This window comes from Danio rerio, chromosome 3 (assembly GCF_049306965.1).
Source record: "Danio rerio strain Tuebingen ecotype United States chromosome 3, GRCz12tu, whole genome shotgun sequence".
NCBI classification, from domain to species: Eukaryota; Metazoa; Chordata; class Actinopteri; order Cypriniformes; family Danionidae; genus Danio; species Danio rerio.
In genome coordinates, this window is record NC_133178.1 from 50264907 (window position 1) to 50289687 (window position 24781).

A 24781-nucleotide genomic window follows, 5' to 3' on the forward strand; every position below is an offset into this window, starting at 1 on the left:
GGAGTAATATCTCAGCGCCTGGCTCTGACATCAGATGCCTCACGCAAGGGCTGGGGAGCGACCCAGAGGGGCCTTCCCGCATCGGGACAGTGGAGGGACCATCATCTCCACATGCATATCAACTGCTTGGAGATGTTAGCAGTGTTTCAGGCTCTAAGGCACTTCTTCCCTCAAGTGAGAGGTCACCATGTGTTAGTGAAGACCGACAACACATCGGTGGTCTCTTACATCAACTATCAAGGGGGTTTGAATTCGCGCCCTCTGTGCAGGTTGGCGAATCAAATCCATCTGTGGGCTCAGGGGAGACTGCTCTCTCTGAAGGCAGCTTACATCCCAGGTCCGATGAATGTGGGAGCGGACCTCCTGTCGAGACAGGGGTTGGAGCCTGGGGGATGGCGACTACACCCAAAAGAGATTTGGCAGAGCCGACGTTGATCTATTCGCCTGTCAGAAAACAACACATTGCCCATTGTGGTTCTCCCAAACACATCCAGCACCTTTGGGGCCATGGTGCAGACGTGGCCGAGGCTTCGTCTGTACGCTTTTCCCCCAATCACTCTCTCCCGGGAGTCCTGGAGAGGGTCCGTCAAGGGGGGTACAACCTATTGCTGGTAGCCCCTTATTGGCCCACACGAGTGTGGTTCTCGGACCTAGTGTCTCTCCTCGACGGTCTCCCATGGGAGATTCCCGTCCAGAGAGACCTCCTGTCCCAGGCGGAGGGAATGATAGTACACCCCCGCCCGGACCTCTGGAAACTGTGGGTGTGGCCTCTGAGGGGGCACACCTTGTAGATCTTGGTTTGTCAACTGAGGTTGTTCAAACCATACTAAGCTTCAGAGCTCCCTCCACGAGGAGATTGTATGCCACCAAGTGGAAACTTTTTACTTCGTGGTGTACAGACCACCACCTGGATCCAGTCCACTGCCCTGCGGGGTCAGTGCTGCAATTTCTCCAGGAGTGTTTTGAATTCGGTTTGACTCCGTCAACGCTTAAAGGTTATGTAGCGGCAATGTCCGCATACCGTACTGATGGTCTTGGCAAAGACCCTCTGGTGGTCAGATTCCTCCGTGGAACGAGGAGGTTGAGGCCTGCCTGCGCCAATAGGTTTCCTACTTGGGATTTGTCGATAGTGCTTGAGGGCCTGTCGACAGCCCCCTTTGAACCAATTGAGTATGTGTCAGAAAAGTTTCTGACCCTTAAAACGTTTTTTTTGTTGGCCATTACATCCATCAAAAGAGTAGGAGATTTACAAGCATTGTCTGTAGCTCCCTCTTGTCTGGAATTCTCACCTGGTATGGTGAGAGCATTTCTGTACCCCAGAGCAGGGTACGTTCCTAAGGTCCCCACTGAGGTGGTGCGACCTACTGTGCTGCAGGACTTTAATCCTCCACCATTTATGACGCCAGATCAGGAGCGCTTGAATCTGCTTTGCCCAGTGCGGGCACTAGATGCATACGTACATCGTACGTCTGCTTGGCGTACAACACAACAGTTGTTTGTTTTGTATGGCTCACCCAAAATTGGGGCACCAGCATCTAAGCAGTCTCTGAGCCGGTGGATAGTCGAGGCTATTTCACTAGCATATGAAGCCCTGCATCGGCCTTTACCTGAGGCGATCAGGGCTCACTCAACCAGGAGTATGGCGACTTCGAAAGCCTTTCGTTCTGGCCAGTCCCTGACTGGCATCTGCAATGCAGCTGGGTGGTCTACCCCACATACCTTTGTAAGGTTTTATCAGTTGGACCTGCACCCTACTCCGTGTTCCAGTGTCCTAGCAATATAGGAGAACTCATCCCCGGCATGTAAAACTATGGCGTGTTTGGGATAGCGTTCCCATTGTGTCTCCTAAAGAGACGCAGCATAGAGTTCCCGAAAGGGAACGCGTCAGGTTACAAATGTAACCATGGTTCCCTAAAGGAACGAGACGCTGCGTCACGTTGCCATACTTTTTCATACCTGGTGCGTTCCGTTCGAGAGGTATAAGCTGAAGTTCACTGTGAGTGTGGGGCTTTTATACCTTCGGTCTGACGCCACACGCACGTTGCGTCCCGCCAATTACATTGGATTGATTACACCTGTGCTTCAGAAGGTTATAAGAGAGGGATGGTATCCCATTGTGTCTCCTAAAGAGACGCAGCGTCTCGTTCCCTTAGGGAACCATGGTTACATTCGTAACCTGACGTGTTTTTAATAAAATTTTTATTGCGAGATTGTAACGTAATGCATCTATATTGTTGAATTTCTGTTTGTTTGTTTTTCTGTATTTCTCCCTCTATATTTAAGGATTATCTACTATTTTTTAAAGTACTTAAAACCAACCATCTAATAAAAAATACAATTAACAATCACATTTGTTTCATGAGTGTCTTTGTTCCTGTTTTGTAGGACTCTTATTTTAACAGATTTCAATTTGGAAACACTTGACTGATTATTCAATTAAAGTTTTACCTATTTTTTTCCATCACTCAATGAGATCATTTAATTGTGAGTTGAATTACTCCATTTGTATCTGTTTTTAAATAAACTAAAAACGAAGACTTGTTTTATTCAGTTTGTTGAATGTGAACTTCTCTACTTTACATATTAAAAGATATTTAAAACCATTATGAATTTATTTAAACTAATATTTAAATTTATATAACTGTTTCACTGTGGGTATTTCTATTTTAATTTATTTAGCACATTTATTGGCTATTCAAACATGAAAACAAGTTTTAGATACTTCGTGGCTATAATAAATTGTTAAACATTACAAATCCCTGCAGAAAAACCCAGCTTAAACCAGCCTAGGCTGGTTGGCTGGTTTTAGCTGGTTGACCAGGCTGGTTTTAGAGAGGTTTTGGTCATTTCTAGGCCGGTTTCCAGCCATTTCCAGCCTGGTCTTAGCTGGTCAGGCTGGAAACTGACAAGCAAAATCCAGCTAGACCAGCTTGGTTTAAGCTGGACATAGCTGGTTTTGGCTGGGCTCCCAGCCTGGCTAGGCTGGTCAAGCTGGTCTTCTCCCAGTCTGACCAGTTAAGATCAGGCTGGAAATGGCTGGAAACCAGCCTGGAAATGGCCAACACCCCTCTAAAACCAGCCTGGTCGACCAGCTAAAACCAGCCAACCAGCCTAGGCTGATTCAAGCTGTTTTTTTTCAGTAGTGATTTTTGACAAAATGGTCTAAAATTATAGTTTACAAGTGCCTAAGTGGGATTCGAACCCCGTTCTTAATGAAAAGAAAGAAAAATCTGATTGGCTCTGACATTACTTTCACCAGTGAGCAGGTACGTCAATCTGATTGGCTGGTCTCTCGTGCGCGTATTCAGTCTCTCTGTGTTTGCTTGACTTTTGTCCACACTGGCGCCTCAAACCTTTCCTGCTTTTGCTCTCCAGAGATCCTCATGGTAAATTGATTATTCCAGAATGTTGATATGGTTTATATATTGCTACACTATTTAGTAACAATACAAGAAAAACTATGAGGTTAAGGTAAATTCTATAATAAATACTAATGTTTTTGAGAGTTAGGTATACTGTTTTAGGCTAGTATTATTTACAAGTTGTTAATGAATGCTTCAGCATACTGTAGTATTAAGAATAGTGAACTGATCAAATAAAATACAGAGTGTAGTTTTTCTACAGTAAAGTGTGTTGAATTGTAGTATAATATACCCTATATTGTAAAAAAACTACTGCACTGGGTCATTTGTTTATATAACACTTGTGTTACCATAGCAACTATAATATGACCCCAACAGATTAATTGAAGTACTTTACTATAGTACTGTTCAAAACACTGTCCATGCCAATAGATGTGTTCAGGGGCCCTGTGGAAAAGCTTTTTCTCAAAATGAAGAGGATGACATGGAAAATGTCCTCCACAATCTCATCAATAATGTGGAAGACAGCAGAGACTAGTTCACTTTATTTTAGTTGACATGATAAAATGGGATTGATAATAAGATTTATTTAAAGAGTGAATAGTACAGAAGGCTATAATACCTTATCAAGTTTTTCCTTATTTTTATCACAGTTACATTTCTGCTTGCATTAGTTATATTTTTGTTTAAATGTTTTTTTTATTTGATTAGTATGGTGCACCTTTTGGATGTTTAATAAATGTTTGTAAAACAAAATGCATTCTTTACATCCAACATCTATTCTCTGTGTCTTTAAGTGTTTGTAACTGGAAATATCTCATCATATAACATACAGCCAAAATGTTATGGTTTATTAGATTAAAAATGTAATATGTAAGTCTGATTTAGTATTTTGGTTATTGTTAATAAATAGTGCCTCAATATAAATCATATCAAAAAGCACGAAAGGAACAGGGAACACAAGACACAAATTCTGTATATAATCTCTGAGAGCGCGCAGGAAAATGTGTGTGTGAGCAGTGCATATTTGAGAGCGAGAAAATTTGAGCATGAGCAGCGTATATTTGAGCGCTCGCAAGCAGTTTTGTCCACAAACAGAGGAAATCGGTGCACGAGCATCACACAAGGTAGAGAGCAAAGTTCTTCATTGTTATGTGAAGAAAACAACGTTATTGTTTGTATGAAGTAGCCTACTTCATTGAGAGTATGTGCCACAATTTTACATTGCTGCTAGACCGATTTGCATCACCATCTCTTAAGCACACACGAGATTCAATTGACAAAATACCAAGTTAACTCAATTTTACTTTGCAGCATACAGGAGTTGTTGGTCTACTGCTGCCTCATTGAGGTCGTTTATGTAGTTTTAGTTAATCACAAGTTGATCACCGAAGACATAACAAAGCACAATTAGACTTAATGAACTAGACAGCAGTAGACCTGCAGTTTCTGTGTGATGTGAGGCAAAATGGACTCTATTGTGGTGGAACTCGTTCTTGTGCAATATGCTGTGTAGACAAGACGCAGCACCGTTTAGCACATTTCAGAAAATTACATTTGTGTTTTTATATATCTGAGCAATGTTCTTTCATAAAAAAAGGTTTGTTTAATAAATACAGATCTTACCACCATACATAATCTGTTTACATTTTATTTTTCTGTTAAAAAGACTCGAAAAGACTCGAAAATCTAACTATAGGACTTTAGACTTGACTGGAGACTTGTTGCCTTTGACTTGGGACTTGACTCGGTACTTGAGGGCAATGAATTGAGACTTACTTGTGACTTGCCAAACAATGACTTGGTCCCACCTCTGGTAGGTAGTGCTGTTGCCTCATAGCAAGAAGGTCGCTGGTTCAATCCTCAGCTCAGTTGGCGTTTCAGTGTGGAGTTTGCATGTTCTCCTGGTGTTGGCGTGGGTTTCCTTCGGATGCTTCGGTTTCCCTCACAGTCCAGAGACATGTGGTACAGTTGAATTGGGTAGGCTAAATTGTCCATATGAGTGTGTTTGAATGAGTGTTTGTGGATGTTTACCAGAGATGGGTTGCTGCTGGAAGGTCATCTGCTGTGTAAAAATGTGCTGTATGAGTTGTCAGTTCATTCCGCTGTGGTGACCCCAGATTAATAAAGGGACTAAGCAGACAAGAAAATGAATGAATGATTCAGTCTTCTTTGAAATTTTAATTATTTTTCAAATATATCCTAAGTGATGTTTAACACAGCAAAAAATGTCACAGTTATAACTTTGTTAACTTTTCTAATGAACCTGTTAAGCCTTTAAGGGTGCTTTCACACTTGCCTTATTTAGTTTAATTGAATCGCACTAGAGTTCGTTTTCCCTTTTGGTACGGTTCGTTTGGGCAGGTGAGAATGCAGCAATCGTACTCGAGTGCGCACCAAAAGCGGACCAAATAAGCGTACCGAGACCTGCTTGAAGAGGTGGTCTCGGTACGCTTTGGAACAAACTCTGGAGCGGTTTGTTTGTGGTAAGAATATGAACCGTACTAAAACAGGTTTAACCTCAAAAAGTACTGCGGCTTTTGGACTAATCCAGCTGCCGTAGGCCGATGCGCTGTGCATTACGGTATATAGAGGAAAAATATTTGTTGACAGCGCTTTAACAACAGAGAGAGAGAGAGAGAGAGAGGGGAAAACATTACCTGATGGATCGTTGGTAATATTTATGCAAGATGACCATGTCGCAGTTTGGCTAAACGAATTCACGCCTCCTCCAGAAGTGACGTGCGATGCATTAAAATCCTGTTTTCCAGCCGCGGCCGTGCTTCATTCTCGAAATGTATAGTCTGTCTAAAGCAGGGATACAATCAGTCAGAGCAGTCGTCCCTTCATAGTAAAAAGCAAAATTTTGTGTCTGCTGGTTTTGTTTACCTGCGGAAGTTCATTGACAAGCACCCTAAATTGCAACGGAAGCTGAATAATAGTGTCTTGCTAAATAACTAAGAATTAGTTTTTAAAAATCTTCCCCTTAAACAGCACTTACATATGTTTTTGCAGTGGCTGAATGAAGTTGACAGGAAAACTTCAAATGAAGTAAGTAAAAGTGCAATTTATAGGAAAAAGACTTTCCTATATGTATGCATAAATTATTTGTTTTGTTTTTTATTACTCCTACAGGTTTGGAGCAACATGAGGTCAGTGTTGACCAATTTTTAAAATATTTTTTGCTTTAGATTGAGTTTATTTATTAATTAATCAATTAGTTAATTTAGTTTTGTATTGCATATGTGATAAATTGTGTTAAAATAGTGATAAATGTTGGCAGTTGCTTTAAAAGTATGCTATATACCATAGGGGTCAAACTCAGTTCCTGGAGGACTGCAGCGCAGCAGAGTTTAGTTCACACCCTGCTTCAACATTACCTGTAGATTTCTAACAAGCCTTAATCAGTTTGATCAGGTGTGTTTAATTAGAGCTTAAAGTCCCGGTCACACTGCACTATTCTCCCTTTATAGACTTCCATTCATTGGCATGTGAATGCTGCAGACCTGTTTGCAGTTTGCAGTCTAAAGTTTCACTGTTTGCAGCATTGGAAAGTTCAAGCTTGGAGAACTCTGACATGCAAAATCACATAATGTGATTGCTTGAGACCAATCAAAAATCAAAACATGATCTCTCTAGAGGGAAATTTAAACCAGTCGTTCACTTTTTAATCTCTAATAATTTTGTTTAATCCCACTCCTTTTTGCAGTGCCGTATGACAGAATTTTACATATTCAAACGTTGGTGTCACCGCAGCCTTACTGTGCAGACCTGTGGCTCTCAGTAATATGTAAGACAATAATTGACACCTGTGCTATATACACTACATGTATTGTTTATTAATTTAACATTTTTGTTTCATTGTAAATAGAATATGGATTTATTTCTGCTGATTTCTTAATTTTGTTATACCTTTTCTGTTGTATATTTGTTTGCTGTTTCCAGTTAGTTACCACTACTGCTCTGTTACAGTAATTAACTGGCAACACTGTTGCCAGCTAATCACTGTAATGGTTTGGTTACAGTAAATAACTGGCAACACTGTTGCCAGCTACTAACTGTAATGGATTAGTTTGTAACAAATTATAATGTAGATTAAAGTGGCCGCATATCTACACCATTATTACTGTAACCAATTAGCTCAAGGTTATTCTTCCCGTGCATTTCCCATCATTATAATGTAGAGAGTTATAATCTAGATTACGGTGCTTGCGTATCTTCTGCACCATTATAGGTAACGGATTAGCTTAACGGGAGGAAGATTCATTTGAACGTGGTTTCAAACAAATGGACTCTTTAAATCCGAACAAGCAAATCGTCCAGCGATCGTTCGAGGGGACAGTTGAGTTTATTATGACTATTGCTACCAGAATAAAAACTCATTTATGTTTAAGCAGGGTAACAAAGATCGAAGTTATACACAGGCACCTTTCTTTATACAAAATTTAATTTTATTGACTATTCTAACAGAAACTAACTCTAACACACATTCATACAAGTGTAGAGAAGGGTAAAGAAAGTAAAGTAAGAGGTTGAGAGAATGTAATAATGGGAAAACCTCTGATTTTTTAAGAGCAAACCAAGCAAACCAAACATTATCAATTTAACCTTTCTAGGGTCTCTTTAATGTTGCATTTAATTAATACCAGTTCAGATGGAAGTGTACTTGCCTGTGTCCGTGATGTGAAGAAGCTCCCTTTGTCGAGCACATGGCTGGTGGGTTGTCCTTGGTCCTCACGAGGTTTGAAGTGGGGTGCAGTCGATTGTTTCAACTTGAAGCGGCAAAGGAACAGTCGTGCTGACAACTGGTTTGCGAAGCACTAACTTAACTAGAATCTCGATGGAAAATAAAGAAAAGAAGGCATCGGAGATGTGAATGTCTGAGCTGTGCAATTAACCCTTTCCGTCTGGGTCTCCGCCTGCTTTCTTGGAGGTTTCTCTGCTTAGATCTCGTCCTTAGGGTTTCTCTTTTTGTCTTGCTTTGCTCAGCTTTTCTTGACTTGACAACTTGAAGAGAGAGTAACTTTTCAGAAGAAGAGTTAAAGAGCGAGATGAGTTTTAGAGGGAGGAACTCTTTCTGAAGAAGGGCGTAGAAGAAGAGAGAAGTTAAAGAGGTTGAAGAGTTGACTTGATTGATTTGAGAAGTAAAGAGAGGAGGCGTGGCTGTGGCCACAAGCTTTATAGGGAGGGTTCGTATCCAACCTCCATGGAAAGTTCACCAATCAGAAACTAACTTCCCTGAATCATGGCTTTATGACTTTTTGTTCAAAGTAGAGGAATTGGCATAGGCAAACATACATGCAAACTGAGGCAGAAAAGTTCAAGTCTCTTAAAAATGTTAATATGTTGCACTCGTATTAACATAAAATTTCAATAATCGTTCAGTAAAGCAAATTAGCTTCAAAACAACTCCAAACATAAACAGTTTATGAGCTTGTTCAGCTTCAGTAGAGTTAAACATTGTATGCAGAAGTATTAAAACCATAATATTAATACAGGAGTAAGGAAAACATTGCAAAACACATGATTACACAAAGAGAGAATAAAGTTTAAATTAAAACATCAGTCTTAAGCAAAGAGCTTATAGAAGTCCTGATCCGTTCTTTGTGCGGTGCTGTCGGCACATTCCTTTGGCTCATAAATAATTATGCAAAATAATAAAAGCAAAATGATTATGTGTCTGGTATGCCATCTTTGTTACAAGTTACAGTAATTAACTGGCAACACTGTTGCCAGCTACTCACTGTAATGGTTCAGATACAGTAACTAACTGGCAAAATTGTTGCCAGCTACTTACTGTAACCAAACTTTTACAGTGAGCAGCTGGCAACAGTGTTGCCAGTATTCTACTGTAAAAAAGCCGGGTAAGGTCTAACAGTGTACAGAAACCATATAATTACATACTTATAACAGCAGTTTAATTCAAACACTTAACTATAGTATGGTTCAAAATCATTAGTTTTTATTATATAGTTTTTTTTTTTTCATTTAAGTAGCTTACAGTATTTACAGTCTTAATGGCAGAACAATATATTTTAGTTCAGTAGAAAACTGTCCTCATTATATTTCTATCTTTTTCTCTTTTGTAATATGGTATGGATTTAAAAAATATGGACTTTCCTTTATGTCTCCCATTCAGTTTTTTTCTACTTCCTGCTCTCCATCTTAATTTCAATTTTATATTCCACACCAGGCCAATAAAAAATCCTTAGAAAAAATCCTTAGTGTTGTGCCCTGTTGAGAAATTCTCATTCTCATTTAAACTCAAGTGTGCATCGGGTTGTGACAACTACTTAAGATTTTTGTAACAATAAAAATGTATGTAATATAATTATAAAAACGGCTAAAATATTGTCAATATTGTCACTGTACTATAAGCACAACCAGTCGTTTAGTGTGTTTGTGTGAGAGAGGGAAAAAATTATTTGCAGCTCCAAAAAAAATAAATAATAATAATAATAATAAAACTTTCTAAAGACTTTAATTATACTGGCCACTAAAAGAAAATTCAGTCAAGGGTGCTGTTGTTTTGCTCCAGTAATATCTTTAGAGAACATAATAGTCACGAATCCATACATAGGCAGAGAGATTAGTGTGGTGTAGGAAGAACTGGAATAGACGTCTGTCCAGGTTAAAGATTTTGATGTCTTCAACTGGAGATTCCAGAGAAACTGCCATTTAAAAAAATGAAAGAAAAAAACATGTTACTCAGTAGGAAAATTTCATCAGGTACGTTTTTACTATTACAAAGTACAACTCCAAGGTAAATTTTAAATTCAATCCACAGTTTCGGTACCATAAAATTGCCACAATTTGTGACTCATTACTTAGAATATTAAGTTAACATGGTATTTTGTGAGGAATTAAATGATCTTGTTTGGATTTCTTTTTATTGTGAAATTCTAAAAAACCTAATAATATAAAATATAAAAATTAAATGCGTTATTAAACATTTGTTTAGATACTGTTACGAGTAAACTGCAGTAACCACAATCAAGAGAGAAGCATGTAGACAAAATAAATTTTAATAAACAGGAAAATTAAAAAAAAATGCACACCAGAACATAGCACAACAATCAGAAAAAGACACTGGTATTAGAACAAAGGAAATCAGAAACAGAACCAGTGAAAACAAAAAACTAACTTGACTGGCGACAGATCGAGTGAGCAACTTACGAAATGGCAAAGCTTTTCCCATTCAATGCTATGGAGCGTCTCTGGCGAGGAGTTCATCCCTAAATGTAGAAACAAATAGAGCAACAAAATTCACATCGTTAACATTTTAATGTGTTAAAAATCTTGTTTAAAGTTATCTCGATGATACATAATGCTATTTGCGAACAGTTTCTCATAACATTAACTTAGCCTAGCCTACACGTTAGCTGGAGCAATATATTGCATATGTTTTTATGCTCATTCCAAATCGATTTGACAGATCATTTTATACTTTTACACAAGTTAGAAAGCATTGAAGTCATAATGAAGTTATTCATGTTGAAATCACCAAATAAATAACCAAAACAGCTTTTCATTTACCTTCATAGATTAGCTGCTGCCAATGGCCTGAGCACGTACAGGGCGACCTGCAGGCTCATAAAAAATGTATAGGAAGAGGTAAAGTGTTAATTTACACATCTAAAGTTACAATTTAACATTAACTCTTGGAAAAACAACAAATAAAACATGTAAACCGTTGAATATAAAGTACTAACCTTCAGATAAGCATTCCGTCCGTTGCCTTATGTTCGTTACTTGATTCAAATGATGAGCACGCGCACGCATGCACCACACTGACTCGCGCAGAAGAACCGACTCAGTGTCCTCCAATCAAGTTTCAGCATCGAACCAATGTTATGATTTCGACCAAATACGGCGGGTGGCCTAAATGTTGAAGAGTCAACTTCATTTTGACATTAAATCAGTGTTATATTCTCGATGTATTAACCTTCCGACATACCGACGAAATAAAGAACATTGATTCAATGTCGAAATTTGATCGACGTCTGATACTGATTATTATAACCAATAACCAACATTGATTCAATGTGGGCTTGCTATCTGGGATGGTAAAACAATAGTAAAACAATGGTAAAAACGATACTAAAACGATGATAAAATGATGCTAAAACAATAGTAAAACAATGGTAAGACGATGGTTAAACGATGGTAAAACAATGGTAAAACGATAGTAAAGCCATAGTAAAACATTGGTAAAGCGATGGTAAAACAATGATAAAAAGATAATAAAATGATGGTAAAACAATAGTAAAATGATGGTAAAACAAAAATAAAACATTAGTAAAACAATGGTAAAACAATAGTAAAACTATGATAAATTGATAGTAAAACAATAGTAAAACGATGGTAAAACAATGGTTAAACGATAGTAAAACGATGGTAAACGATCGTTTTACCATCGTTTTACTATCCTTTTACCAAAACGATGGTAAAACGATTGTTTTACTATCGTTTTACCATCGTTAAACCATTGTTTTACTACCAAGTTACTAGTGAACTGTTGTAAAACCTGTTACCATAGAATGAATGGACAAAGTCTGAATCCAATTGCAAATGATTTAATGTAAACATATAAAGGTGGAGATAACTGATGCAGCCAGCACCAGAACCTGGGAAAATGCAGCCGCAATACAGATCGAGTCCAGATAAACTGACAAGGATCCTGGCGAAACACAGAGACAAGAACACACGCACAAGTAACAAACTGACAATACAGAGCTGGGTCTAGCTCTATAGAAGTGCTGAGTAAAGCTGCAACTGCTAAACAGAACAGCTGATCCAAGATCACATGATAAACATACACATGCAACCAGGGGTCCGTTCTTCGTACGTGGATTATTCAGTTAGCTGGATTTGGATGTTGACAATTTGACACGATCCAGGATCGTTTCGTTCTTCCAAGCTGATCCGACAGTTTTTGTCATAGCAACAGATCAAACTTGCTCGGCAGCAGGCTCAATTCATATAAACAGGATTAGATCGTCTCAGTTCATGCAAAGAAAATACTGAAAGTATGTAGCAAATGCTGATATTTTCTTACAGTAGTAGTTATACACACACACACACACACACACACACAYATATATATATATATATATATATATATATATATATATATATATATATATATATATATATATATACATATATATATATATATATATATATATATATATATATATATATATATATATAGAACCTGGGCCGCAACCCATTACTGGGAAATATCCATACACGCTCATTCACACAGGTATACAAACAATTTAGCCTACCCAAATCACCTATACCACATGTCTTTGGACTTGTGGGGAAAACCCATGTGAACACGGGGAGAACATGCAAACTTCAAACTTCACACACACTGACCCAGCCGAGACTCGAACCATCGACCTTCTTGCTGTGAGGCGATCGTGCTACTAACTGCAAAATATTTAGCATTTTTTTTGCACAATATTTGCAATTGATAGTTTCTATTATTTGTTTATTCTGTTACATGACCTTAATCAAACTCTTAACATTCATGTGGCATCGTATGGGCCAAAAACTAGCACATATTGCACATATTATAGCGTATATTGTATGCAAAATCATACACAATATGCATACCTAAAATGTTAATAATCTCTACAAAAAAAATAAAAAATAGTTCTTAAAAGTTCTCTAAAGATTTTCTAATATTGTGATTTGTGCAATTGTGTGACTGTTGTTTTTGTGAGAGAGAAAAAAATCAAAGTAAAAGTTTACTTTCAAGCTTGCAAAACAATTTGTTCAAGGCTTTAATAAAATATTGTATAGAATTTTGACTGTCATGGGTGTTCAGTTTTGCTACAATAATTCTAAATGTAATTTATATACTTATTTACTGTATTTAGCGCGGAATAATTTGTTAATTGGTTAATGATTAAGCTACTAACCCTTTCAATCTCGTTGACCGATTACTTTTATTTTTGATCATACAGTTAACAAAAACGCATACAATATTCGTAACTGAATATTTTACTGGTGGTTAATTCTGCTGTGGTGACCCCAGATTAAAAAAGGGATTAGGCCATAGAAAATGAATCAATATGTTACTTTAAAAAAAAAATTTACATAATTTTTATTAAGAAAGCAGAGGTGCGGTTCTGAAATCTATCGCTAGCCAACTAAGGTTGCAAATCCATCGTTCCAATGGGCATTCACAAACTGCATTGCAAACTCGGTCCGTTTACCTGCAGCATATTGTGATTTGCTTTCAAACTCTTTTTACATTTCAGTTTTAGCATTCTTCATACTGACAGTTGCATTCCCTTCTTAGTGCACTTTGAAAACATTTATGCCATTTTTAACACAGCCATGTCTTATGAAAAAAGCTATAGGTCACCTTATTTAAAAGCGGAATTTACATTACAATTCCAAAGCTTGTAAAAACAAAAATATTTAACATAGTTTAATGCTTTTAATTTGTAGTTTGTTATTTATTAGGAAATGTATCCATGTGACATGGGCCTGTTGGTTAGATTATTTCTATTATTATTAGCCTATTCAGTAGGATTTTTTTCTCTTTTCTTAATAAATGGCATACTGTAAATTACAAGCATTCGCCTAACGATTTTCAGATCTGCACAACCCTAATATTTTTCGTTTTCCACCACAATGTTTAAATAGAAAATCCAGTCACGCCACTTTGTGGACTCATGGGTGTGCTAGTCTAAAATATAGGTGTGGCGCATCATTGGTACTTTGCTATTTTGAGAAGCTGAAATAGACTGCGCCATTGACCAAGTAAAAGCAGGTTTAAAGTCCAGAGCACGGGTGCACTTTACAAAAACGATGTAACTCGCGGCTGAACTATTATAGTATGACAATGCATTGTTTTGGTAAAAGAATGATGTAGTGACCAGTGTTTCCCAAAACTAATTTAATAATAATATTTAGCTTAATTAATTACTAATAAAGATCACGATAAAATCTTAACTTCAATGTATTTTTGTTGGTCAGTTATTTACAAAATAAACAAGAATAACGAATAATGTTTGAACTAAAGTGAAATATTCAGTTTCAGAGAACAGGAAAATATCAGGAAAGTGCTGAAATACTGGTTATTTTACAAGAGTGATTTTTACAGATTTCAGAACAAATAACTAAATATTAGAGGGAACATAAGCCTGACAACAGATCCTATCAATAGCCCCTTTCACACATACAGACCTTTCCGGAAAATTGCCGGCAAAGCTGGACCACTAATGTGGACATCGTCCTCCCCAACGCACAAGCAGCAGACTTAGTGCTCCGAAGAGCATAGTCGGTTGCGGTGCGGAGCTCACGAGACAAGCTTGGGTCAGACCCACCCTCGTGCAGCTGGGCCAGCGCCTGCACTTGGTAGCGCTGGTAGGTGGCCATAGCATGCTAGGCAGAAGCAGCCTGGCCCGCAGCCTTGTAAGCGCTGTCTCAGGCAGATAATCTACAGGCTTTGGATGGGAGACGAGGCAGACCCCCGCCAAGAAGAGGCACCAAACGGACAAAGATTGTTAGCAATGGCACGCTTGACCTGAGGAATCGCTCCATACCCCCTGGCTGCTCCATCGTCAAGATTGGTGAGGGCGGAGGGACACGTAGCACGGGCAGAAAAAGGTGCCCTTCAAGACTGCCTACTATGCACCTCCGGGAAGAAGGGGATGAGAGGCTTCGAAGGCTTGGCCCTCTTGTCCTCCACATAGCACCCATCTAGTCGGTCCAGGAATAAACCATCTCCAACCCCATGGCAAAAGCAGTCCGGGAAAACACAGCTAACATGTCCGTTTCAGGATCCGTTCTGACATCACTCACCTGCTCGGAGGGGGCAAGCGGGTCTGGATCCTCGTCGGACAATGAAAGCCCACCCTCCGATGCAGCAGTGAACAAAGTTATAGTTATTTTTAAAATAAAACTTTATATATATATATATATATATATATATATATATATATATATATATATATATATATATATATATATATATAATAAAATGTATCCAATCTGCACCCCTGAAATAAAAGTACAAAGACTGCCACTTGCTATACACTTGGGAAAATAGTAAATATTTTCAAACTTTAAATATAATTATAAATTAATCGCATGTAATTAAACCTAATTAATCACACTTAAAAAAAATTATCACGATTAATCGCATTTAAAAGACTCAAACTTATAATTTTGGCTATTCGGATGTAAAAAAAAAAAATGTAAATTCAAAATATAATTCATTATCCGAATTTTTGTGAAACTTTGTAACAGATTTCTTCATGTAAACAACATACCCACAATAAATCATCAAGATCCTGGCCTGACAGCCATATTTATTACAGAAATTAAAACACAAGCATGTTAATGCCATTTGAATTTCAAAACAATCAATGCCAATTAAGAAAACATTGATTTCCATGTTGGAATCTAAGTGGACTGCAAAAAATGCCAAAATACAGGCATTGCAGATATGGAAAATGAAAAATTATAAAAAATAACAATAAAGTGATGAATAAAAACAATTGTACTAATTGCAGGGCTGGACTGGGAAAAAATAATCGGCCTTGGCATTTTGGGCCAGAGCTGCCCACTACATCAATCAAAATGCTCCCCACCTGTGCATGCCCTTGAATAGGTTTACCAACTCCCACTCTATAAACGCACAAAAGTCATATATAGGAAATAACGAGAGGTGACAAATTAAAAACGTATTTTTTTATTATTATTATAATAAAATTATAATCCACACGGGAAATGTGTGTCTGTGTTTTGAGGGAGCCTAATAAATAATGAACATGACGCACACAGTTAATGTTAATTAATAAAATAATAAAAAATTAATAAAAAAAAGATAAATAATAAAAGCAATGTATCAGAGACCCTTAAAAAATGTTTAACTCAACAATGCAACATCAAACGTAGCTAAAAGATTTTATATTGTCAATCAAATGAGCTTAAACAATTGAAAAATGCAACAAATATTAGTTTGAGCCTGAATTACAAAACTAAATGTACAAAAAGTTGCTTAAGTTGCACACTAGTTTGGTCATGTATAAATATCATTATATTAACCATATTGTATAAACGTTATTTTCACTATAAGCCTACATCATGCTGACGATCAAAAACACTGTCATAATATCTCATACGATTGTATTCTGACCGAGTGCATCTTAAAATGCATGACAGACACACCTCATAGAGCTGGAGAAGCAGACATTCTTTATAATTTGTAAAATAAAGACTTGCAGGTTAAAGAAACAGCATAGGAAGAAGTTGCCACGGGCCGTGGTGCAGAGTAAAAGTAAAAAACAAAACAAAAGTATATTTATATGGACATATAGGTATCTAGATAGAATAGACAGGAATATATTGATCTGTGCCCCGCTGCAGGTTGCAGACTGCAGATGCAAAAGGCAAGTGCCTGCTCACCGCTTCTGCTCTCTCGCGTGTAAGAAACAGGCTTGACTCTCGACCATTTTAACAAATACACACCTACGTTACACAGAGCCGAACATGGAAGTTTGTGATTGGATTAGCCCAATGTCAATAAAGAAAAGAACCAATGGGCTGCAGATGAAGGGCCCTATCATACACCGGCGCAGTGTGGCGCAAGGCGCGGCACAATAGTCTTTTGCTAGTTTCAGCTTGGCGCAAGAGTCGTTTTGAGGTGTTGCGCTACGCTGTTTAAATAGCAAATGCATTAGCGCTCATTTGTGCGCCCATAGGCGTTCTGGTGTAAAAAGGAAGGCGTTCTGAGGCGCACTGCTGGCGCGTTGCTATTTTGAGAAACTGAAATAGATTTTTCATTAGACCAAAACAAACCCGGTCTAAACTCCGGCGCAGAGTTGCGCCTCGCTTACAAACTGCTTAATACGCATGAGAGCAATAGGCAAATATCTTTACACATGAAAAATTTTAAATAATAAGAATATATATAGGATATAAATATAAAGGATTAAAATATTACAAAACCTATTATTTTCTAGCCTACATAAATATGAAAAACCACTGCTTTTATGTCTTCTTCACTTCGGGAGGCTTTTTCAGTTCATTCATAACAGTTTGCTTTTGTATAATGTTATTATTATTAGCAGTATTATTTATTATATCCATATTTATATTTGTTTTAATAAAAAATAAGCTTAGATTTGCCCACCTGTCAGGTTTTAGACCATATGGGGCACTGCATGTGTTTTAGGATATAACTCAGGTTTTTGAGCACACTTCGTAATTATTGTTCATTTATTAGTTTGTTGGAAATTAGAACTGAATTTAGAAATAGTTTTGAAAAGAATATTTGCGCTTAACAAACGCAATTATTTCAAGAGTTCCCACTTAGATATGCTTGGCACTTATAGCAGGTTTGGCATGCTGTCCCGGGAGAGAACCCTGAGCTCGGAGATATTTGAGCCCAGGGCTCCCGCCCGGTCTAGAAGCATATCAGGAGAACCGAGATCAGGTAGGTCTCGATCGCTCCCCCTTTAAAAGGGGAGAAAAAAAAAAGAGGAGGAGATGGGGTGGAAGGGGGGATTCTTCCAAAACGAAGATAGAGCAATAAGGAGAAAGTGATCCATTTATATTAAGCTAGAATCATTCTGATTGGATTTTACTGATTACGGATGAGTGGCCAGCGGTGCACAATCATATAACGTGTTCCTCTCGAAATTAGTTTATGAAACTTCACTTATTTATAGACTAATTGATGTCTGTGCGTAAATGTTTCCCTATCCAAGAGCGAAAGTGAAAGTAGATCCATTATCTCTCATTCTCACGCAGTAGATGCTCTGTTTAACTGTTTTCTGTTAAAAAAAAAACTGTTAACTGTTTGCTAGTGAAATGCTCAGTTTTTGCACTTAGACTTACTTTACGTCCTGTAAATAGCGAATGCGCTTATGGCGCGACGCAGCTGGCTCTTAAAGGGAATGGGAGATGAGACTCTAATTGGTTTATTCTCAAAACACATCTATAACTCATTAAGAAAATAAACTTAACCCTTTTAGACCATGCGCAAAGCGAATTTTCCCGTCCTTAAATGAGCAAAAATGCGTTCTGACACGCCTTGAAAGCATTTGCGCCCTGCGTTTTGTGCTCTGCCCATGGACCGTCAAAGTAGAGCCCGATGTCACATGGCTGCTCAGTCAGGAAAAGAAACATCTTACTTTTAGAGCGTGACATCTCACAGGAGCGTGACAGCTCGTCAATCACTTGGGAGAAAAACATGACAGTCTGCTAAGTGTTTTATGGGCTGATCAGATCCTAAGATGATCAGCCCGGCACAAAAAGTACGTTGACCCAGCGGGAAACTGCCTGTTCTGCCCTTGGCCACAATAGGAAAAAAAAAAAAAAACTGCAACTGCGTTAATTTTTTTTTCGCGTTAATTATTTCAAATAATCGCATGCGTTAACGCGTAAATTTTGACAGCACTATACACACACACACTCACACACATATATATATATATATATATATATATATATATATATATATATATATATATATATATATATATAAATAAAGTTATAGTTATTTTTAAAATAAAAAAAGTTAGATATATTAATACAACTTTTGCAATCTGCACCCCTGAAATAAAAGTACAAAGACTGCCACCTGGTGGTGAAAAGAGAAAACTTATTTATATGAACTTTTTAGATCGCTTTAGCACAATTTGTGAATGATATTAGACATGCACAATATGTGACTTCTTTTTTAAAAGCAATAATACATTTATGCAATCATGAACATGTTTTGACAGTTAATATGCCGGTGATTTGATGCTTCATAAAAGTTGCAGACACCAATATCAAAAAGCTTTTGTAAACATCCAGTTATTCTTTACACCAATTTACAAAAACGGCTACTACAATACTACTATGGCTACTATAATAAAGAAAATCTGCTCTAACTGTAAAACTAAATTGCTCTTGACACATGAAAGGGCCAATCATGCAGCCCACAACAAGGTGTAAAGTTATTGCGTATAATATTTAACAAACCATTTTCTATGAATTTAATGTCATTTTGCTCACATGGATAATTGAATATTAATCAGATTATATCATTACACTGCTATGCTGTCAGCCAATCATTGCATTTGTAAAAGCGGGGCTTAGGGGTAGGCCCTCAACCCCTAAGACCAACCCACAGCTAGTCTCCCCAATGGTAAGTTTCCAACTTAATGGACAGTGACAAGCAGAGTCTAATCACGGATCTAACCACTATGTAGGACCCCTAGACGTTGAAAAAGAAATCACAAACCCCAAACAAAAATCAACATATAATAAATTGTATACACCACAAACCACACAATTCAAAGTATCACAGTCACACCAACTCTTGGTTCCGATAGGGCAATACTAAGCAAGTAAGTTAATGTCACATCATTACTACAATCATAACAACGACACCAACTTCTCAACATAATAATAATAAGACTTCTAATAATGACAACAGCAACAACCACAGCAACACATACAAAGAAAAAAAAAGAGAAAAAATGGAATAACACTCCAAACAAAATCACATCACTCAAAGCAAATAACCAACACACTAGACTAAGATGGTTTCCGATGGCAACACTCATAGACGGTTTGAGGACCTGTACGAATCATACAAAGGCAGCGCGCATGAATGAGGCACCGCACATGAATTGGCCAAAGAGGATATGGAGTACGAAGTGCTTACGTCCGATGTAAAACACACGCACACGTAGGAATACCGTTCAGAATAGGGCCAGATGCCACTCAAATTACAGCAAAGCAGCAGCTAGCAGACTCTGCAAAACAACAACATTCCTTAAAACTCTTTTCCCTTTTTTCTTTACGTATACTCTAACACACAAAACTTACCTTTGGAATAAACTCTACATTACACACATAAATCGGCCGCACAATCAGATTAATTTCCGACCGCCACCACTATCCTTAAAAGAAAAATACACTCATGTAAACTTAATAATCCGTTCCATCTTACTCACGGTTTTCAACATGCTTTACTTACTGGAGGGCTAGCGGAGAGACTCCAAACTACAGGTCCAAACAACAAAATGCCAACCGGAGACGGAGCGCGCACCTGCTCATAAAAAGCCTTGACGTGATTAGCATGCAACGCACGCACCTAAAGGGTCCACCTACCACACATTGCTGATCATGATTTTGAGGATCGATAGATCAGTCCTTCACAACACATGCAGCGATCTCAGATCTGTTCATCCAGACATTCTAATCTGATTCGTGAACTTGTTTGAAGAATCAAATTAGCAAGAGATCAGTTATTGAGATGAAAAGATCCAGGATCTGCCAAATCATCTAAGATCATTTAAGCAAGGTACGAAGAACTGACCCCTGGGGTCTGTTCTCCGTACGTGGATTACTCAGTTAGCTGGATTTGGATTTTGACAATTTGACATGATCCAGGATCATTTTGTTCTTCAAAACTGATCCGAGAGTTGTTTTCATAGCAACAGTTCTGGGGCCTGTTCAGTAAGGAGGTTCAAACAACTCAGAGTTTTAACTTGAACTCTAGTTGATTAACAGAGAGCTTTCCGGTGTCAGAATAGCTGATCTGAGTTAGGTCAATTAACTTTGAGTAGACCAACTCAGAGTTAAGCGCGCACACCGCGACAATAAAAAGGCTTTATTAATTGATTGCAGATATTACGAGTGACAATTACAACATCTTAAAAAAAGAGATAAGCATTTCTTTCTCCAGCTGAACTTGATGTGCTCATGCAAAGTTATAGCAATTATGAGCGTATATATTTAAAAAGAAGCAACCATCAGTGAAACAGAGACAGTTAGCCTGGGAAAACAGCTGCTCAAGTTAATGCATAATTTTACATTTAAAGTATTTAAATATTTAGGTATAATAAAAAAATGTATGCTATGTGTGACATTTATAATTTTTTTCTTAACTTTTATACACGTTAATCAGTTTTAATAGATTTAACAGTGCACTTGTGTGTCTGCCTTTTTTATTGATCAAGTGATAAAAGTTGATTTAACATTTAGAAGGTAAGCAGTGCTAAAAATAATTTTTATAAAAAATAATAATCCCATTAATCTAGTAACAGTACATGTCGAAGGTCAGTGAATTTAAGCTAATTTATTTTAAAAAGGGCAAACCATTCTCGTACGTTACAAAAATGTAGGCAATATCTATGTTTCCATCCAAATATATTACATAAATGTATGTGCAAAACTGGAATATTGCATAAAAGATGTGAATAAAGCAGCGTTTCCATCTATCGAGTGAAAGAAAAGAAAATCGTCACTTCCTGATTAACTGGTGCCAAATATCAACAGTAAAAACAGAATTTACTGTGTCATAGTGAATTGTTTTTTTGGCTGAGGTCCAAACGAGGCATCTTAGTTAGGGAATAATTGGAAGTGCGTGCGAGCGTCCTTTATTAATGCAATAAACGGTGGCTTCGTTGAACGAGAATGTTAGAGGCGGACCATTTATCTCCCTATAAAAGCGCTGCTGCGACTATGGGGTAGAGTCGAAAAACGCAGATGATTGCTGATTTCTGGGTAGACTGAGCATCTGCGGGGGCCACGTTGAAGCGAACCAGTGACCTTGGTAAAAGCCGCCGAACCCGACTGAGGGGGCAGCGTCAGTGAATAAATTACCACCGGGGATGAAATTAGGTCGCTATAAAAAAAGGAACAGCCGGTTCATTGCTTAAGGAAGGAGATCCATAAGCTGAGTTCATTGCGACTGGGTTTAGAAAGATATATGGTATCTTCTAAACCGCGGACCGAGAAGGAGAGCTGAAGGAGGTGAGTAATAAACGGGCGGCCTTGGGGAATTATGCGCATCGTGAAATTGAAATGCCCGAGAATAGATAGCAGTTCGCGTTTAGTGCATGATTGTTTCTCGAGGAAAATTTGAGATAAAGAGATTATACGGTCAATCTTGTCTTTGGGAAGGGATGCTTGAAATTTATTCGAATCTAAGTTGATGCCCAGAAATTCTATGGAAGTGCTGGGACCGGCTGTTTTCTCCTCTGCGAGGGGGATGCCTAGATCTTCGAAAACCTTTTGGGTGATCGACAGGTGTTTAGCTGGGGGTGAAGAGGGTGGGGAAATCAGGAGAAAATCATTGAGGAGATGGATGTTACGCGGGATTTCGTAGTTGTTAGATAAAATCCGGCATAATGCTTCTGAAAGCATATTGAAAATTTTGGGACTACTTTTGCAGCCGAAAGTTAATCGGACTGCAAAGTAAAATTGTGAGCACAAATAAATGCCAAAAAGGTGCCAGAAGTCTGGGTGAATTGGCATGATTTTTAAGGCGGATGAAATGTCGATTTTTGCAAGCCAAGCATTGCGACCGGCTAATCTAATGAGCGAAATTGCTTGGTCTATATCATGATAATTCAGCGAGTATTCGTCTGATGGAATGGTGCTGTTAATGCTAGGAAATATAGAGTTATGCAGAGCGGAGAGATTGATAATCAATCGTTTTTTTTTTAGAGAATTTCCTAGTTGCTACACCGATTGGACTAATACGAGAAACGCTGAACGGTGGGGCGGGAAAAGGTCCTATCATGAATTTATTGTAGATTACTTTTTTGAGCCCTGTAACACCTGCTGATGTTGAAGTTTTGACAGATAGGGCGATTAGAAGGAGATGGAGAGAGAAGAGAAGGCAGATTATCGCTGGGTGGGCGGGGGACGTAACTAGTGGATTTAGGAGGTTGTGCAGAATCAGAGGGGAGAGTGATAAAGGGGCAGGATGTGGTGGGGTGAAGACTGGAGCGGCAGAGGGCGCAAGATAAATTACATCATCCCAAAAAGACTCGGTTGTGGAGTTCAATATCTACAGCCCCCCAGTAAGAAATTTGGTTCCACGGAGTCAATCTGATACCGCATTTAGCGGAGAACAATTTATAGTACGTGTAGAAATGTGTACCCCCATAGGAGAGCGCTAGCTCGGCTATAATAGCCATGTAGTCATTCAGTTCGCGTCTCTTATGGGGGAAGACTGAGCAGATGACGTCAGTGAAGCGAGCGAAGGCTATGGAGAATTCAGCCAGAGATAAGGTGCGAGAATGGGTGTTGGATGGTGATTTGAGTGTGACTGTGAAATCGCCGCAATTTACCTGGCATTCTGCCGCAGGGGGTGTATTAGGTGAAAGGAGTGAAAAGAGATCTATATCTGCACCTGATAGGATTTGGTTTCTTGTTGTATTGGAGACTGGAGGTGGTTCCATGGCTAGAGCGTTCTGAGGCGGAGGGAGGGGTGTGGCTGTGTAAAGAGTGAATGGGGGGCGCGGCGAAGAAACTAGTGTGGAAAGAGTAGGATGAGTGACAGGTTCAGTGTTGGTGTGAGCGAGGGGAAGAAAAGAGGGAGGGAGGAAAGTGGGTTGGGTTGAAGAGGTTGGAACTGAAGGCAGAGGTTAAGAGGTAGAGGGTTGAGGAGGAAAAGATTGGTTTAGAGGAAATGCAGGAGGAACAGAAGAGTTAGGGTTAAAATAAGAGGCTGAGGTGGAAGGCATATAAGGACTGGTTTGGGCGCTAGGGGGAGCATGCGGCCAGAAGAAGGGTGTGGATCCGGGTTGAGTGAGAGAGTGAATGGCGTTGTTGGGATCCTGAATGGAGTCTTGCTGGAGGGTTGAAGGTGACGTAATTTGGGGTTGCCGGCTTGCCTGAGGGAGTTGTTTTGAGGGGGTGTGGCTTGAGATGTGTTTTTGTTTCGATTTCCTTTTCCATGTTTGTGAGCGGGGATGTTGGGTATAGGGAGTGTAGCGGGAATCGGTCTTTTGAGTGTTTGGTCTGGCAGATGGGCCGAGCGAGGGGTGAGAGTCTGAAGTGGCGTTAGTGTATAATTTTAACAGTTCCGGTTTGTTGAGGTTTCGGGGAGCGTGGATGCCAAGATCGACTAGGAGTTCCCTGAGTTCGGTGACGTTTATTCTTTTTGATGGCTGGATGAAGGATGGAGGCAGAGGTGTAAGAAGAGGTAGGAGAAACATTATTTGTTCTGGATATTGCTGGTAATGGTGATCTGTGGCAGGGTGGTCTGCTGATAGCGGAGCATGTAATTCTTCGTCCTCTTGTTAAATCTTCATTTTGACATTGAGGGTCTTGTGTTGCAGGCTGGTGTGTTGCTGGGGGGGTAACGATGTTAGTGGGGAGGTCTTGAGGGCCTGTTTCAGTAAGGAGGGTCAACCAATTCGAAGTTTAAACTTGAACCTGAGTTTTCGGTTTCAGAACAGCTGATCTGAGTTGGGTCAATCAACTTTGAGTAATAATAATAATAACAATAATAATAATAATAATACATTTTATTTAAAGGCGCCTTTCTAGCAACTCAAGGACACCGTACAATCAACAAGAGCAATAAAACAACAAGAGAAATAATAAAATATACAGAGCAATAGTGCAGATAAAATTAAGTATTAAAAGCCATATTA

General features: G+C 38.5%; 1 protein-coding gene across 3 annotated transcripts in view; it reads right to left on the minus strand.

Annotated features, from left to right (window-relative positions):
* Positions 1–24781, minus strand: part of dnajb1a (DnaJ heat shock protein family (Hsp40) member B1a) — a 260604-nt gene that overhangs the window by 25768 nt on the left and 210055 nt on the right. The window contains exons 1-3 of one of the 3 annotated variants that reach the window (XM_073939342.1): positions 8033–8515; positions 6023–6170; positions 5397–5495 (exon numbers count right to left, since the gene is read on the minus strand). The exons of the other annotated variants lie outside the window; for them this stretch is intronic. The gene's annotated coding sequence lies outside the window, so the exon portion shown is untranslated. Of the gene's footprint in view, positions 1–5396; positions 5496–6022; positions 6171–8032; positions 8516–24781 lie in introns of those variants that run through there. 3 annotated transcript variants of the gene reach the window in all.